Source organism: Schistocerca piceifrons, chromosome 8, assembly GCF_021461385.2.
Source record: "Schistocerca piceifrons isolate TAMUIC-IGC-003096 chromosome 8, iqSchPice1.1, whole genome shotgun sequence".
NCBI classification, from domain to species: Eukaryota; Metazoa; Arthropoda; class Insecta; order Orthoptera; family Acrididae; genus Schistocerca; species Schistocerca piceifrons.
Genome location: NC_060145.1, coordinates 109,044,200 through 109,061,233, shown reverse-complemented (window position 1 = coordinate 109,061,233; position 17,034 = coordinate 109,044,200).

The window sequence follows — 17,034 nt, the reverse complement described above, 5'->3', positions numbered from 1 at the left end:
GTTAATCCAACAGCAATAGAGAGTTTTTTAAAACTTGTCAAGGAACAAGATTGGCAGGATGTTTATAGAGCTGATAATATAGATGATAAAAACAATGTTTTGCATAACACATTTCTCATGCTCGTTGAGAGTTGCTTTCCATTGGGACATTCTGAATGGGGTACTAGCAGTAATGGACAGCCTGGATGGCTGACTAGTGGGATAAGGATATCATGTAGATCAAAGTGGAAATTATATCAGAATGCTAGAAGTAGTCACAATCAAGCTACAGTAGCCCATTACAAACAGTATTGTAAGGTGCTTAAAAATGTTATTAGAAAGGCAAAGAGTATGTGGTATGCAAATAGAATAGCTAATTCACAGGAAGTTGTGAAGGAAGTGTCTGGTCAGCAGCACAAGGTTGACGATATAAAGTCAGTTCACAGTAAAAATATTTCTGTTACTGATAAATCAGATGTATGTACAGTATTTAACAATCATTTTCTGAGCATTGCTGGTGAATTAAATAAAAATTTAGTTTCTACAGGAAATCATATAACTTTCTTGGCAAATGCCTTTCCAAGATTGATGTCTGAAATATTCCCTGTGATGTGGACAAGGGGGAGATTGAGTCAATAATTAAATCACTGAAGACTAAGGACTCTCATGGATATGATGGAGTGCCTAGCAGAATATTAAAGTACTGTGCTGCACATTTTAGCCCTGTATTTAGCCATATTTGTAATTTTTCCTTTAGGAATGGTCAGTTTCCTGAGCGATTAAAGTACTCAGTAGTAAAGCTGCATTATAAAAAGGGAGAAAGGGATAATGTAGATAATTTTAGACATATTTCTATGCCATCAGTGTTTGCTAAAGTTATTGAAAAGGCTATGTATGTAAGGATAATTGATCATTTTATATAATACAATTTGCTATCAAATGTACAGTTCGGCTTTAGAAGTCGTTTAACAACTGAAAATGCTATATTCTCTTTTCTCTCTGAGGTACTGAATGGGCTAAACAAAAAGTTTCGAATGCTTGGTGTATTTTTTGATTTAACTAATGCATTTGATTGTGTTGATCACAAAATATTGCTCCAGAAGTTGGACCATTACGGAATATGGGGAGTCGCTCACAATAGGTTCACCTCTTACTTTAGCAACAGGCAGCAAAAGGTCATTATTCACAATGTTGATAACAGCTGTGATGTGGGATGTGAGTGGGGTGCTGTCAAGTGGGGGGTGCCCCAGAGATTAGTGTTGGGGCCACTCCTATTCCTTATTTATATAAATGATATGTCCTCTAGTATTACAGGTAACTCTAAAATATTTCTGTTTCCTGATGACACTAGCTTGGGAGTAAAGGATGTTGTGTGCAACATTGACTCGATTTCAAATAGTGCAGTACATGACTTCAGTTCATGGCTTGTAGAAAATAAACTAACATTAAATCACAGTAAGACTCAGTTTTTACAGTTTCTAACACACAATTCAACAAAATGTGACATTTTAATTTAACAGAATGGGCATATGATTAGTGAAACTGAACAGTTCAAATTTCTAGGTGTTCAGATAGATAGTAAGGTGTCATGGAAAGCCCACATTCAGGATCTTGTTCAAAGACTTAATACTGCCATTTTTACTATTCGAACAGTATAAAAAATGAGTGATACTTCTACATGAAAATTAGTCTACTGTGCTTATTTTCATTCACTTATGTCGTATGGTATTATATTTTGGGGTAACTCTTCCCATTCTACAAGGATATTTTTGGCTCAGAAATGGGTGGTTTGGGCAATAAGTGGTGAGAGTTCATGAACCTTTTGTCGACCTCTGTTCACGAGTCTGGGTATTTTGACATTGGCCTCTCAATATGTATATTCCTTATTGTCATTTCTTGTTACCAATATTAGTTTATTCCGAAGAATAAGCAGCTTTCACTCGGTTAATACTCGGCAGAATTCAAACCTGCATTTGGATTGGACTTCCTTAACTCTTGTGCAAAAAGGTGTGCAGCGTAGTGCTGCATCCATTTTCAATAAGCTGCCACTCGAATTCAAAAATCTTAGTAATAACCCACGCACTTTCAAATCGAAACTGAAGAGTTTCCTCATGGGTCACTCCTATTCTGTCGAGGAGTTCCTTGAAAAATTAAGCTGAATCTTATTATATTGCTGATAGCATTTACTTAAACTTATGGACTTAATTTTTTCAGGTTCATCAACATTTATTTTTAACTGTTATTACTTTTATGTTGTAATTTCATGTACTGATATGTTACATGACCTTGGAGATTTGCTCCTCAATTTTGTCCTATGGAACTTGACATGTAAATAAAAATAAATCAGTATGTAGCCACAGTTTCACTATCCTTCCCTCATTTGTTCTGTTGGCATGGCCTACCAATTTCAAAGAGCCCCTTGTCACTTTTTCTTTCAAGCATGTATATACTCCACTTTCTTCCCTTTTTTTCCTTTCTTACCCTATCCTTCCTATTTTTCTGGATTTAATTTGTAAGAGCTTCATTTCTGTGGCTTGCAGTTTGCCAACAACCCAACTGGTTGTTGTGCAGATTTCTAGGAGGATATACTATGACTGAAGATTTGCTCTTAAGGACATTTCTTCATTCCAGGGTAGATTTCAAACTTGATGGTACAGGTGAGCTGATTTTTTGAGTTTGGTTGTTAATCTCATGCTATATCCTGTTATTGTTTGAAATGATGCACCCAAGATATTCATAATGGTGTACTGTTTCCAGTTGTTTATCTTACAGCCTTATTTTTACCTTTTTGTTCTGTCTGTTGATTAACATTGCAACTGTTTATTTATTTACTAGTTGTGCCGGCAGTTTGTCCAGCTGTTAAATCGTTGTTTATATACAAAAAAAATGTTAATGCTGAGACTCACTATCCATGTATATCAATGGTAGAAAATGAAAACCTGTCAGTGTGAACCTCACAATTCCAGTAAACAGTAACTCATTTATAAAAGAGAGATTTGAAAGGGCATAGATTTCTCTAGTCTGCTACTAACTAGGCTTATACTGTATAGTTATACATGTAGCAACTTTATCTCTATCACTTTATATTATTTTTTAAGAAACCATTTTGTTTGTCCTGTAAAATTGAAGAAAGTAGAGTTGTGTGGGTTCCAGGGTCTACCATTGATACGCACCATCACAAAAGTTATCTGTTGGAACTTTAGTAACATGAGCCATTTATGGTCCAGCAAACTCCACAGAAAAAAAATTACAAATTTTTAGATGACGAATAAAGCTGGTAAAACTTGTGTTACTTGCAACTCACTCGTTCACTTAAATGAAAACATTTTTATGTCACTGAGTAGCGAATTAAAAAATGTACCAGTGAAGGGAGCAAATAATTTTGTGACTGTTTGCAACATGCTTATCACGGGGAAGATCATAATTGCCTCTGTGTGTATGGAGAGCCTACTGTAATACGCCTCCTCAAACAATGTTCTGAGACTTCTTGTTCTCGGCATATATGCAGAGATAGCTGAGTACCCGGCATTGCCAAGTATGAATTGATTGCAATCTTCTGTTAATCCATCTCCTCCTCCTTCCTCTCAGTGTCCACCCCCACCCCCCAGTCTTTGTCCATTTCCACCTCTTCCCTTTCTCTTCCTCTTCTCTTTCCCTGTTCATCTCCTCTTAACCCATGTCTCTCTGTGTATCTCCTCTGGTCCATCTCCTCCTGCCCCCTATCTGTGTCCTTTCCTCCACCTTTTCTCCATGTTATCACCCTCATCACAGAATGAGGCTGGTGGTTCTCACCCCCCGCCCCCAGTATTTCTTTCCAGACCATAACTAATATGACTACCTAATTTGATTGTTCTAGGGGTTTTGGATGAGCTTTTTACCTGTAGCTTTGCCTAAATGCACATGTCAAATATATTTCAAAACTTATTTCATTGCTATCTCCAGCAAATATTGACCTGAAGTTTCATGTTCACCCAGCTCCATGTTTATGATGCCACATTTCCTGAACTATGGGCTGACAATGATGTAATGTTGCTAGAACATTCATCTTCTATGTGAATACTATCTACAAAATGTGTTGCAAATAGAGTTTGTAGTAAATAATTAATACATTATAATGTCTTGCTTTATGTGGCAGTTTTACTGAATCGACAACGAAAATGTAAGTGGTAAACATTTTTCATTCATAATTTCTCGTGGACTGTCAGTGAGAAAAAGTTTTGTGAAAGTTTGATATTATTTCTGAAGTTGTTGCAGGTCACTAGTGCTCCCATTCTCAAATACTGGAGGAATAAAATACGGGTATTTGCATGCCATGGGCTGCAGTTCTTTTTCGCCCCAACCCTTTTGATAGGTATATAGAAGGCAGCCAATGTGTTAATTCTGGATATGAGCTACCTCCATTCTAAATCTCTCCAGCTGTTTAACTGTGAAAGAGTAACAGATGTATAACACCCACTCAAACTTTGCTTTTATAGTATATAGAAGATTGTTAGTCCATGCACTTTTATATGGTCATTCCATGTGGCCAGCCTCTTCCTGGACTTCTTTCTCTGGTTCTTTCTAAATTACTGCATCATCTGCAAATGTGTCAATGACATTCTTCATTCATTTCATAATGTCTCATAAGTGATATCTATTTTTAATCACCACCACCAATACTGTCATTTGTAAGTTGTGCATAGCCAATGGGATGATAATTTCATCTAAATAACGAGAGGTGAGAAAAGAGGCAATGTGTATCTACATAAGAGTAGCAATGAAAGTTATAATCTCGGTTGTCACAATACAGTGCATCCAAAATCTTGTGCACATGAAAATAAATGTGTCTGTACAAAGATGATGACGTTTGGTTTGTGGGGTGCTCAACTGCGTAGTCATCAGTGACTGTACAAATTCGCAATTGTTGCACAGTCCAATTTTTTCACAATCCAATCTAGCCACTGTCACAAATGATGATGATGATGATGATGATGATGGCGGTGGTGGTGATGAAATGATGAGGACAACACAAACACCCAGTCCCCGGACAGAGAAAACCCCTACCCGGCCAGGAATCGAACCCAGAACCCCATGATCCAGAGGCAGCAACGCTAGGCTCTAGACCGTGAGTTGTGGACAGTATCAGTACAAAGGAGTTGCTTTGCATATGTCCAATCAGTCATTGCAGGATAGCAACACACACACACACACATTACCAACAACAAATAAATATTGTAATGGGTAAAGGTCATATGACTTATGCAGTGTGGCACAGTTGGATGATGATATGCATCAACTGACTAAGCACCAAAACATGATTTAGAGATATTAATGAAAATGTGAAAGTGTTCATATAAATTCAGCATTTACACCAAATCTAATTTTTAAGCAGTAAAATAATGAAACTGAATTAAATTTAAATGTTCATATCTTAAAATCATATAACTATGTAGTGAAGCTCAGAATTTTTATAGAAATGGTGCTTGGTTATGTGATGCTTTTATATACGATTTTTATTTCTGCATTTTGCAGTAACTGATTCCAAGCCAAAAGGTCTGTTAGTCAAGTGATGCAAATTAGAGGAAAATGTTCTGTCATTTATTTCACAAAATACGATACTGTCACGTAGAAGAAGGTGTAATTAGATGAACTTAATGAAGGTTTATTCAGCACTTGCACATACAAGAGCACTGAGCAAACTGCCTCCGGCCAGAACACATATGGTATATATACAGTTACAGAACATTCCAGTACAATGATTATTGACATTTGTGGATACTTCTAGAATGTACTCGAACCGAATATAGAAATTAAAATTTTACAGCTCAGGTGAGTTTTGAACTCACGACCCTCCATGCAACAGTCTAGTCTCATAACCACTACACTTTTTTTTTTTTAAATTTCATTTTGTTCTGTATTGTTCGTTGAATTTTGTTTTTTGTAATCTCATTTTGTTCGTTATAGTTCATTGCAATTGTTCGTGGCGGACGTCTCCTGACGCCCGTTGAAGTTCGTTATCGATCCATTCACTCAGTTTTTTTATTATAGAGGGCAGCTAACCCTCTGACCAAACACGCTGAGCTACCATGCCGGTGTCACTACAGTGACTGTGCTACTCAGCTTCTTCTGCGACATTGCTCCCTCCTTAAGAGAACAGCATCTCGGTGTTACGTCGTCCAATTTCGGGAACAAGTCATCGGTCCTGCATACTCCAATTCCCAATGACTGATGTTCACCTTGGTGGTGAACTTCTTAGAACTTCCCTTGCTGCTAAGCTCTTCGTCATCTTTCCAATTGTTGCCTGTCGCTGGAGCTTCGAATTTACCCTGGGTTGCACGATCCTTATAGGGCTTCATTCGAAGGACGTGGATCATATCTCTGACCCTTTGTCATCTTGTGTCGGGGCTGAAATCTTAAACTTCATAAGTAATATCAGACAACTGTCTTACAACCTTATAAGGTCCAAAGTAGCGCTTGAGGAGCTTCTCAGAGAGGCCAACCTTCCGAACAGGAGTGAAGATCCCGACGAAGTCATCAGGCTGGTAGACAACAGGCCGGTGGCTCGCGTCATACCTTTGGCGATCGTTTTCTTGAGCCTGCAGCATGTGGAGCCGAGCTAACTGCTGAGCTTCCTCAGCTCTGGTTAACACCTGGCCAATGTAGTTGTTGTCCACACCATCAGGATGTAATGGAAACACAGTGTCCATCGTCATCGTTGCCTCATGCGCATGCACCAGGAAAAATGGCGTAAATCCTGTGGTGTCTTATTTGGCGGTGTTGTAGGCAAACGTCATGAAAGGAAGCACCTCATCCCAGTTGCTCTGCTCAACACTGATGAACATTGATAGCATGTCGGCCAAGGTCTTATTAAGGTGTTCAGGAAGCCTGTTAGTTTTCAGATGGTAGGCAGTCGTTGTATGATGAGTAATGTTGCACCAACAGTTTAGCTCTGTCACAAGATTCGATTGAAAACCTTTCCCTCGATCCATAATTAATGACCAATGGGGCACCATGTTTTAATACAGTGTCTTCCATGATGAATTGGGCTACCTCGAATGCTTCAGCTGTTTTCACGGCTTTTGTAATGGCATAGCATGTCAGATAATCAGTGCAAACAATAATCCATCTATTGCCAATAGCAGACATTGGAAATCATCCGAGGAAGTCAATCCCAACATGTTGGAAAAACATTTCGACTGGTGGAATTGGTATGAGTCGGCCTGGGGGTTTCTGAGGAACTGCCTTTCTCCTCTGGCACTCTCAACAGTGCAACACATAGTGGCAGACACTCCTAAATAAACTTGTCCATAAAAATCTCTTGCAGATCCTATCATATATCTTAGTAAATCCTAAATGTCCGGCCTCAGGTGTGTCATGGGATTTCTGTAGAACATCTAAGTGCATGTGTTTAGGAATTACTGGTAGCCACCTCTTTCCCACCTCAGGGTTGAACACTAAAAGAAGACCTCTATCCAAACAGATCAAAGTTTTTATTGCAAAGTAATCAGTTAACTACGTTAAATTGTCCTTTCACATCCTCTGACTGATTTAAGGCATGCATAATTTTAGATATCTTGGCGTCTTTCTGCTCAGCAGAGAGATCCTGGAGTGCAGCGAGACAATCACTATCTTCAACGAAGTCTTGATGGTCTTGCACAGAGTTTCTTGAGAGACAGTCAGAATCTTGCTGTTTTCTTCCACTTTTGTACACTATGACAATGTCATACTCTTGAAGACATAGTGCCCACCTTTGACACAAAAGTCTTTGATAAAACGACGGTAATAAGAACAGAATCCAAGGAAGCTTCTCACATCTATAATACTTTTAGGAACAGGAAATTCCGTTACAGATATCACCTTTTCTGGGTCTGGCCACACACCTTCGTTTGACACAAGTATTTTGATTTCTTTTGCTCCAAAGAGACACTTCCTTGGATTCAGTTTCAGTCTGCCTTGTTGGAAACACTTAACAATGGCCCTCAGTCATTTTATGTGTTCATCAAATGTCTCTGAGAGCACTATCTAAATAACAAAGACACATCATCCACTTCAGGTGACTTAGAAGGTTATCCATCGTCCGTTCAAAAGTTGCTGGTGCATTACACAAACCAAACGGAAGCTCATACAGCCCCTCAGTGGTAATGAATGCAGTTTTCTCACAATCAGCCTCATCTACTTCGATCTGCCAGTATCCCGAGTATATGTCCATGGTCGAGAAAAACTTGGCTCCCTTCAGACAATCTAGTGTATCGCCAATTCGTGGAAGAGGGTAAACGTCCTTTTTAGTTGTCTTATTAAGCTTCCCGTAACCAACACAAGAACACCAACTGTCATCCTTCTTCCTGACAAGAACCACTGGAGATGACCATGGGCTCTGCGAAGGCTGAATGATGTCATTCTTTATCATTTTCTCTACCTTGTCATGAATTATTCGATGTTCCGTTGCTGGCACATGGTATGCTCTCTGGCTTATTGGTTGATCATCTCCAGTGCTAATCCGGTGCTTCACCGTCGATTTGTCTAATTTGCTCTTCACCTGTGGATTGAAGCATTCAGAGAACACTTGAAGAATGGCAAGTAGCTTCTTCTGTTGTTCCTTAGTGAGATCTGGTGATAATCGAGCTAGATCTTGTCTCATAGTGGTAGCACTAATTTCACCCACATACTCAGCATGGGAGGTTTCTATGATGCTCAGCTGTTCTGCAATTAACAGCTCAGTGTTTGCTATGCACATGTGTCTTGGAAGGATGTGTGGTTCTCGGTGACAGTTAATTCACCAATACATTCTTAAATGAGATGTCAGAGGCTGGGATGACCAAGTTATTCTTCAGTGGTATGCTTCTCTTACATTCCACTACAAGATCCATGGGTTGATGCATGGCATGACACGTGACAGTTACCTTTCTAGCGCTGACTGCAGGAATGATCACTTCATCCAGAACACATAGTCTCCATACACTCGGATGCGCATCTTCCTGTCCACAGTATCTCATCTTGTCTCGCATAATCTGCAAGCGACCACAATCTATAATTGCCTGAGAAGCTTTCAAAAAGTCCCATCTGAGAATGATGTCATGACTACACTCTTGTAAGATGATGAATTCTAAGAGCTGTGTGTGGTCACTTATACCCAAATGAATGGTACATCTTCCTGTAGGTTTTACATATTTCCAATTAGCCACCATCAGCAGAGATGTTATGTTGTCGACAAATACAGTTATCTGCAACTGGCTTGGTACTTCTCCGAAATGACTGAATATGATGCTCCAGAGTCCACAAGAGCTTGGGCTGATTGGCCATCCATGAGGATATTGACATAGTTTCCAATCATTTTTGTAGTGATCGACAGTGGAGGATTTTTCTCTTCGGCAGCCTCACCTCCAAGGAAGGTCGCACCCTTTAGTTTTCCAAGTTGCGGCGGCTAGGTGATTGGCTGGAGCTTCTAAGCAGTGATGGAGACCTTGATCAGCATGTTGGGGAGTGTCCTCTCCAGCGGCTAACTTGCAGCGATCGTGTCCTACATTGTCCTGCACCCACATGTACTTGTTCATCATCGTCATCCCAGAGTTGGCATCAGCTAAGATCGGTCTGCTGTCTTCTGCTGTGGGTGTCATCAAACATCTGCCACCTTTCTCGACAATAGTGCACCACATGTCCCGATCGTCCACATTGGAAACATACTGGTTGGTCATCATAGGTCTTCCAGATGTCAGTCTTCCTTGGTGCCCAAACAGGTTCCCCATGTGGCATTGTAGGAATGTAACTTCACATGACTCTCACTTTTTTACCATTTTAAAGGGAAATGAAGGATGAGAGATTGGCTTCAATGTCTGTTCCACTTCCTCCCTTATGAGCTCTAGAAGCGTCTCAGTTTTTTGCTCGCCGTGCAATCCAAGTGCCTTCTGAACTTCCTCTCTCACTATCTGACAAAGAATACTTGTGAAATCAGTTTCTTCCTCCATTATAGACATCGATATGACTCTTGGAAGTCTTTAATGTAGCATGCTGTCATTTCTCCTGGATGCTGCGCCCTGCACTTTAATTTATCTTCAGCCTTGCACTTCTGGTGTCGTGTGTCACCGAAATACTTGCGCAGTTCTGCCTGGAATACTTCCTAGCTTGTGAACTTCTCCTTGTTGTTCTCATACCATTGCTTGGCAGTGCCCTCCAAGTAGAAAAATACGTTAGCCAAACACACAGTGTCATCCCATTTGTTAAATTTGACTATACGCTCCTATACCTTGAGCCACTTGTTTGGATTTTGGCCATCATCACCACAGAAACCGGAAGGATATCTCATATGGTGGCATACAGTTGCTGTCATCATAATGTCCTCTTCTTCTTCTGTCTCCAATAGATTGTGATCTGTTGAATATGGCTCAAACTTGGGTTTCTTGCCACGTAAACGGCGGCTCTGTCGTGGCCTGATGGGAGCCACTGTGTCATCAATAATGTGTGCTATCACAAGTTCCAATACCCAGCGTCTCCACCAGAATAATGTCATGTAGAAGAAGGTGTAATTGGACGAATGACAAACACTAACTTCACTTAACAAAGGTTTATTCAGCACTTGGACATACAAGAGTGCAGAGTGAACTGCCTCCGGCCAGAACACATATGGTATATATACAGGTACTGAACATTCCAGTACAATGATGCTTGACATTTGTGGATACTTCTAGAAAGTACTCGAACCGTATATAGAAATTAAAATTTTACAATACCAGAGAAGGAAAGTTGCTACTCACCATATAACAGAATGCTGAGTCGTGATAGGCACAAAAAAAAGATTCACACAATTAAAGCTTTTGGCCATTAAGGCCTTTGTCAACAGTAAACACACATACACACACTCACACACACACACACACACACACACACACACGTAAACGCAACTTGCACACACGTCTGCAGTCTCAGAGTGGTAGACAGTGAAGTGTTGCAGTTTAGATGAAGGGCAGGAGAGAAGGTGCAGAGGGGGGGAGGGGGTAAGTAGTGGAATGGAGAGAAATAAAAAGAAATTAAAAGACTGGGTGTGGCAGTGAAATGACGGCTGTGTAGTGCTGGAATGGGAACAGGGAGGGGGCTGGGTGAGTGAGGACAGTGACTAATGAAGATTGAGGCCAGGAGGGTTACAGGAACGTAGGATGTATTGCAGGGAAAGTTCCCACCTGCGCAATTTGGAATAGCTGGTGTTGGTGGGAAGGATCCATAAGGCACAGGCTGTGAAGCAGACATTGAGATGAGGGATATCATGTTTGGCAGAACCGCAGTCCACCATCTAAAAACTGATCCCGACCTTATAATCCTACCTGCTGACAAAGGCTCCACCACTGTTGTTTTGAACCGCAAGGATTACGTGGCAGAAGGACTCCATCAGCTGTCAGATTCTTCCACCTACAAACCATGCCAAAGTGATCCCATTCCAGTAATCCAGCAGGATCTCTAGTCACTACTCAAATCCTTAGGCCCATCCCAGATCCTCTCACCAGAGTCCATCTCTCTACTTACCCCTACCACTCCCCACACTCCCACCTTCTACATGCTTCCTAAAGTCCATAAACCCAACCACCCAGGATGCCCCATTGTGGCCGGTTACTGTGCCCCCACTGAGAGAATCTCTGCTCTCATAGACCAACACCTTCAACCTATTACCCGGAACCTATCCTCCTATATAAAAGATACCAACCATTTCCTTGACTGACTCTCCACAGTTCCTGTCCCTTTACCACACGGTGCCCTGCTCGTCACTACTCATGCCACCTCCCTGTACACTAACATTCCTAATGTCCATGGCCTTACTGTTATCGAACATTACCTTTCCAGATGCCAAACCCACAACCTCCTTCCTAGTTTCCATGACCAACTATATCCTTACCCACAATTACTTCTCCTTTGAATGCATTACCTAAAAACAAATCCACGATATGGCTATGGGCACCCGCATGGCACCATCCTATGCTAACCTATTCATGGGCCATCTAGAGGAATCCTTCCTAAAAACCCAGAATTCTAAACCCCTCATCTGGTTTCAGATTCACTGATGACATCTTTTCTATCTGGATTGAAGGTGAGGACACCTTATTCACATTCCTCCAGAACCTCAACAACTTCTCTCCCAGTTGCTTCACCTGGTCCTACTCAACCCAACAAGCCACCTTCCTAGATGTTGACCTCCACCTCAGAGAGGGCTACATCAGTACCTCTGTCCATATCAAACCTACTAACCACCAGCAATACCTCCACTTTGACAGCTGCCACCCATTCCATACCAAGAAGTCCCTTCTGTACAGCCTAGCCACCCATGGTCGTCGCATCTGCAGTGATGAGCAGTCCCTCTCAAAATGTACTGAGGGTCTCACTGAAGCCTTCACTGACCATAATTATCCTTCCATCCTTGTACAAAAACAAATCTCCCATGCCTTATCTTTCCAGTCTCCCACCACCTCCCAAAGTCCCACAGCCTGGCCACAGAGGAGCATTCCCCTTGTAACTCAGTACCATCTGGGACTGGAGCAACTGAATTACATTCTCCGCCAGGGTTTCAATTACCTCTCGTCATGCCCTGAAATGAGAAATGTCCTGCCCACTATACTTCCCACCACTTCTACCATGGTATTCCATCGTCCACCGAACCTACACAATATACTCATCCATCCTTACACAACCCCTGCTCCCAATCTCTTACCTCATGGATCGTACCCCTGTAATAGACCTAGATGCAAGACCTGTCCCATTCATCCTCCTACCACCACTTACTCCAGTCCGGTCACTAACATCAACTATCCCATCAAAGGCAGGGCTACCTGTGAAACCAGTCATGTGATTTACAAGCTAAGCTGCAACCTCTGTGCTGCATTCTATGCAGGCATGGGAACCAACAAGCTGTCTGTCCACATGAACAGCCACCGACAAACTGTGGCCAAAAAACAAGTGGACCACCCTGTTGCTGAACATGCTGCCAAACATGATATCCCTCATCTCAATGACTGCTTCACAGCCTGTGCCATATGGATCCTTCCCACCAACACCAGCTATTCCAAATTGCACAGGCGGGAACTTTCCCTGCAATACATCCTACGTTCCCGTAACCCTCCTGGCCTCAATCTTCATTAGTCACTGTTCTCACTCATCCAGCCCCCTCCCTGTTCCCATTCCAGCACTACACAGCCGTCATTTCGCCGCCACACCCAGTCTTTTAATTTCTTTTTATTTCTCTCCTTTCCACTACTTACCACCTCCCCCCTCTGCACCTTCTCTCCTGCCCTCCATCTAAACTGCAACACTTCACTGTCTACCACTCCCACCATACTATCCCTCCCCCTCCCTGCCCCAGCCTCCCCCTTACCCCCATCCAGTCGCCACTCCCATCATGCACTGGTGCTGCTGTTCGCAGTGTGGTTTCAGCTCACTGAGACTGCAGACGTGTGTGCAAGTTGCGTTTATGTGAGTGTGTGTATGTGTGTCTACTGCTGACAAAGGCCTTAATGGCCGAAAGCCTTAATTGTGTGAATCTTTTTGTTGTGCCTATCGTGACTCAGCATCTCCGCTATGTGGATTTTCCATTGTTTGAAATTAAAATTTTACAGTTCAGGCAAGTTTTGAAAGCACGACCCTCCATGCAACAGTCTAATCTCATAACCACTACACTACAGTGACTGTGCTACTCAGCTTCTTCTGCGACATTATGATTGTATTAGTTGAGGCTATATTTAATGATATTTAACTGATACATGAGGAAAATAGCATTACTATTCAATGTTTATACATTTCATTTGCCTATTTATTTAAGTAATACTTTCATACATGACTTGAAGAAAAATGCTCCATATATATTCAGAAAATAATGTATGTTTTCTAATGAAATTTTTAAGAAAGCATTTATAGAAATAAAAAATTATGACAATATATTTTAATGAATTTGAAGATGTAAATGTATTTTACTGACATATGAACCACTGATTTTAAATATTTACACACCTTATTTGAATTTATCACTACCTGATACCTATTACAACATTAAGATACATTTAATTCACATAAAATTAAGCTACTTCTTAAAATGTTTTCATTATGCACTGTTTAGAAATGAAATTATAATGAAACCTCTCACATCTTACATAGTTTCTAGAAACTGAAACTTTAGACTTGCATAAGTGAACAATATAAATTTCTTTTTTTAATATTTCACAATAAACAATAAATTCATGTTGCAGGCAACTGAAGCTATCAATGCCATCCTCGAAATCAGGGTGGCTGAAGAGTTTGTGGTAAAAACCTTGTTCATCATTTGTAATGAGGTCCATTATAGATTGAATGTGTCTTAGCTTGGCTTCAGAAACTGGCTTCCCATTTGACCACAGAGATGTTAAGAGGGCATGAAAATTCATTTTGTTCCACATTTGAGGAGATCAACTAGCTGATTTCTTCCTAATGTCAACTTCAAGTGGTTCACCATTACATTTAGTTTTGAACCATATATATTGATTTGTTTGTCTTTAAACAGTTCTATCTCTCTCATCTTTAACCAGTTTATTTTTTAGTTTTCGGAGTTGGTTTTGCAATTTACTATGTTGTTTTTATATATTTGATGCATTCTTGAAATCTTCAACTTTCATTCTATGATCTGTAAAAATCTCTCTTTTATGACACATTTTTATGACTTCACATGTTATCATCTGGTGCAAAGAGTCTCTGTTGTAGTTTGAGAGCGTATTATACATCCCCAAAATTGCTCTCATTCAGAAGGAAGCTATGTCCTGGTATAAGAAATGTCTGCAATGAAGGATTGATGTAAGATTGGTTTTCACATGAGAACCACTTGATGTTTCAGTTCTGTTCACCAAATAATTGGACCACAGTATTACTTCTTTGGCTGTTGACACTTGTTCCATTAAGTGTTTTAAGAAACACCATGCTACTTTCTGTGGTCCTCATCTCGTCACAACCTCTAACCAGACATAGCAGTGCCCTTTGTTGTTACTAGCATTATGAATACCTAGTTTATACAGCCAGAAGTGTCTCTTGTAGAACACAATATTTGTAGGGATTCTTGGAAGAGGCACATGTTTCATCAAGGTCACAACTAAGAATATGTGGGAAGTACAGACTTGGGATAGTAGTTGCATATAACAAAAACTAACATGTCGTACAGTTCCATACAAATATATTTTATTGTCCCAGAAGGTACAAAGCATGTTGTCACAAACATCAATCAGAGCAAACTAACTGCAGGTCCAAAGAGGTTAGTTGAGCTATCTCAGGGGAGTGATATTGTTCTGGTGGACTTCACGGACTTACGTCCAAACAGGGCCCTCAATGCCTCCCTCCTCCCCCTCCCCCTGCCCCCAGCCACTGTCCCCCATCTTCCCATGGTGCGAAGCATGTGAGAGAAAGCTGTATGTAATGGTGGAATGTTGGTGTGGCGGAGGTGTTAATTGCTGAAATGCAATCGGCAAGATGCGCCAGTAGGTGCAGTGTGTGGCCAAATTGCCAAGTGGGAGGAGCCGTCAGTGGCTGAAGATAGAAGAATGGTGGTGCGGTAGTGGCAATACGATAGTCCACAACCGGCGAGGCAGCGGGAGTTGTGTTGTCATCGTTGGCGTACCCAACATGATGATTAGAGGCTGGTGAGGTGGTGGGTCATCCCTGGTGTCAGTGGCGGGAACAGCAAATACAGGGGCAGTGACGGTGAGGGCTCCATCGGTTGTGAAGCGAGATGTTAAACCTGCTTTATGGATGAAGTTTATGGATGAAGGAGGGCAGGGGCGAGGTATGTTTGATTGACCTGGAGGCTACACTGGGGCCTGCCTGTATATTTGCGAACCTGGTGATTATGACTAACAGTGAGTCACCTAGGGTGTCATCGATATGTTCTGGCAGAAAGTCACTCATTTTAGTTATACTTTCAAGTGAATGTCTGTTGGCTGCAGAGGCACTGATGCAGGCATGCCATCAGGGAGACAGCTAAAGCTCATACAGGCTTCAGTCTGCATAAGGACACCATAGTGGCCTTTCCTGAGATGATACCATCAAACATGTTGGTGTCCCATTTGACCATGCAGTATAAGTATGAGCCACATTGGGGGGGGGGGGGGGGTGTGCAAACAGCATCTGTGTACAGCATAATGTGGGATGTGGGATCAGGTGTTTAAGTGCTTGTGAACAAACATTGTAGGCTTTGCATGATGGGCAGGTAGTTGATGGCACGCGGAAGTTGCATATGTGCTCGAGCACTCGCTGCAATAGTTCGGCAGGTCATGGTCCAGTATAGCAACACCTTGAGTGACAAATGCAGTGGGGAGGTAGAGTGGCTCACACCATAGGACCTCAGCAAGCGAGGCATTCAAATCTTCTTTATGAGCAGTCTTAATTCCGATAAGCACCCAGGGCAGAGCATCAGTCCATTACTGCAAAATGCAGATTAATGCTGCCTTGGAGCAGGCAGTGCCATCATTCCACTGGTGGTGGTAAGCAGTGATGTGGAAACAATGGTACCTGCATGTCAGCACAGTTCATTGAACATGGCAGACTCAAATTGCTAGCCTCAGTCTGTCATCAGTGATGTAGGACAGCCGAACATGGCAATCCAGTTGCAAGTACAGGCCTTGGCAACTGTGTCTGCTGGAATGCCCGGTAACAGGGCGGTCTCAACCCAATGTACCATATGGTCAATGATGGATAAGATGTACTTTGAACCCTGCAGCTTGGGGAGTGGCCTAATGAAGTCAATATGAATGTGTTGAAAACCCTCCCTTTGGGAAAGGGAATTTCCAAAAGGGGATCTGAGCATGGCGTCCTACCTTTGTCTGTTGACAAGGGACGCAGGCCCTGGGTCCGTGCAGTGCAATCGCATTTGACAGTGGGTCAGACAAAGCGATGCATGGCTAATTTGAGTGTGGGACATATGCTGGGATGTGCAAGATTGTGCAGCAAGTCGAACACAGTTTTACGATAGGACTGCAGGACGACTGGTCATATCCTCTCATGTGACACATCCCACCAAACAGGTTTGGTGGCTTCTGGCAGTGCATGCTGTTGTAGTTGTAGCCCAGTGTCTTGTTTGGTGGGTATTTG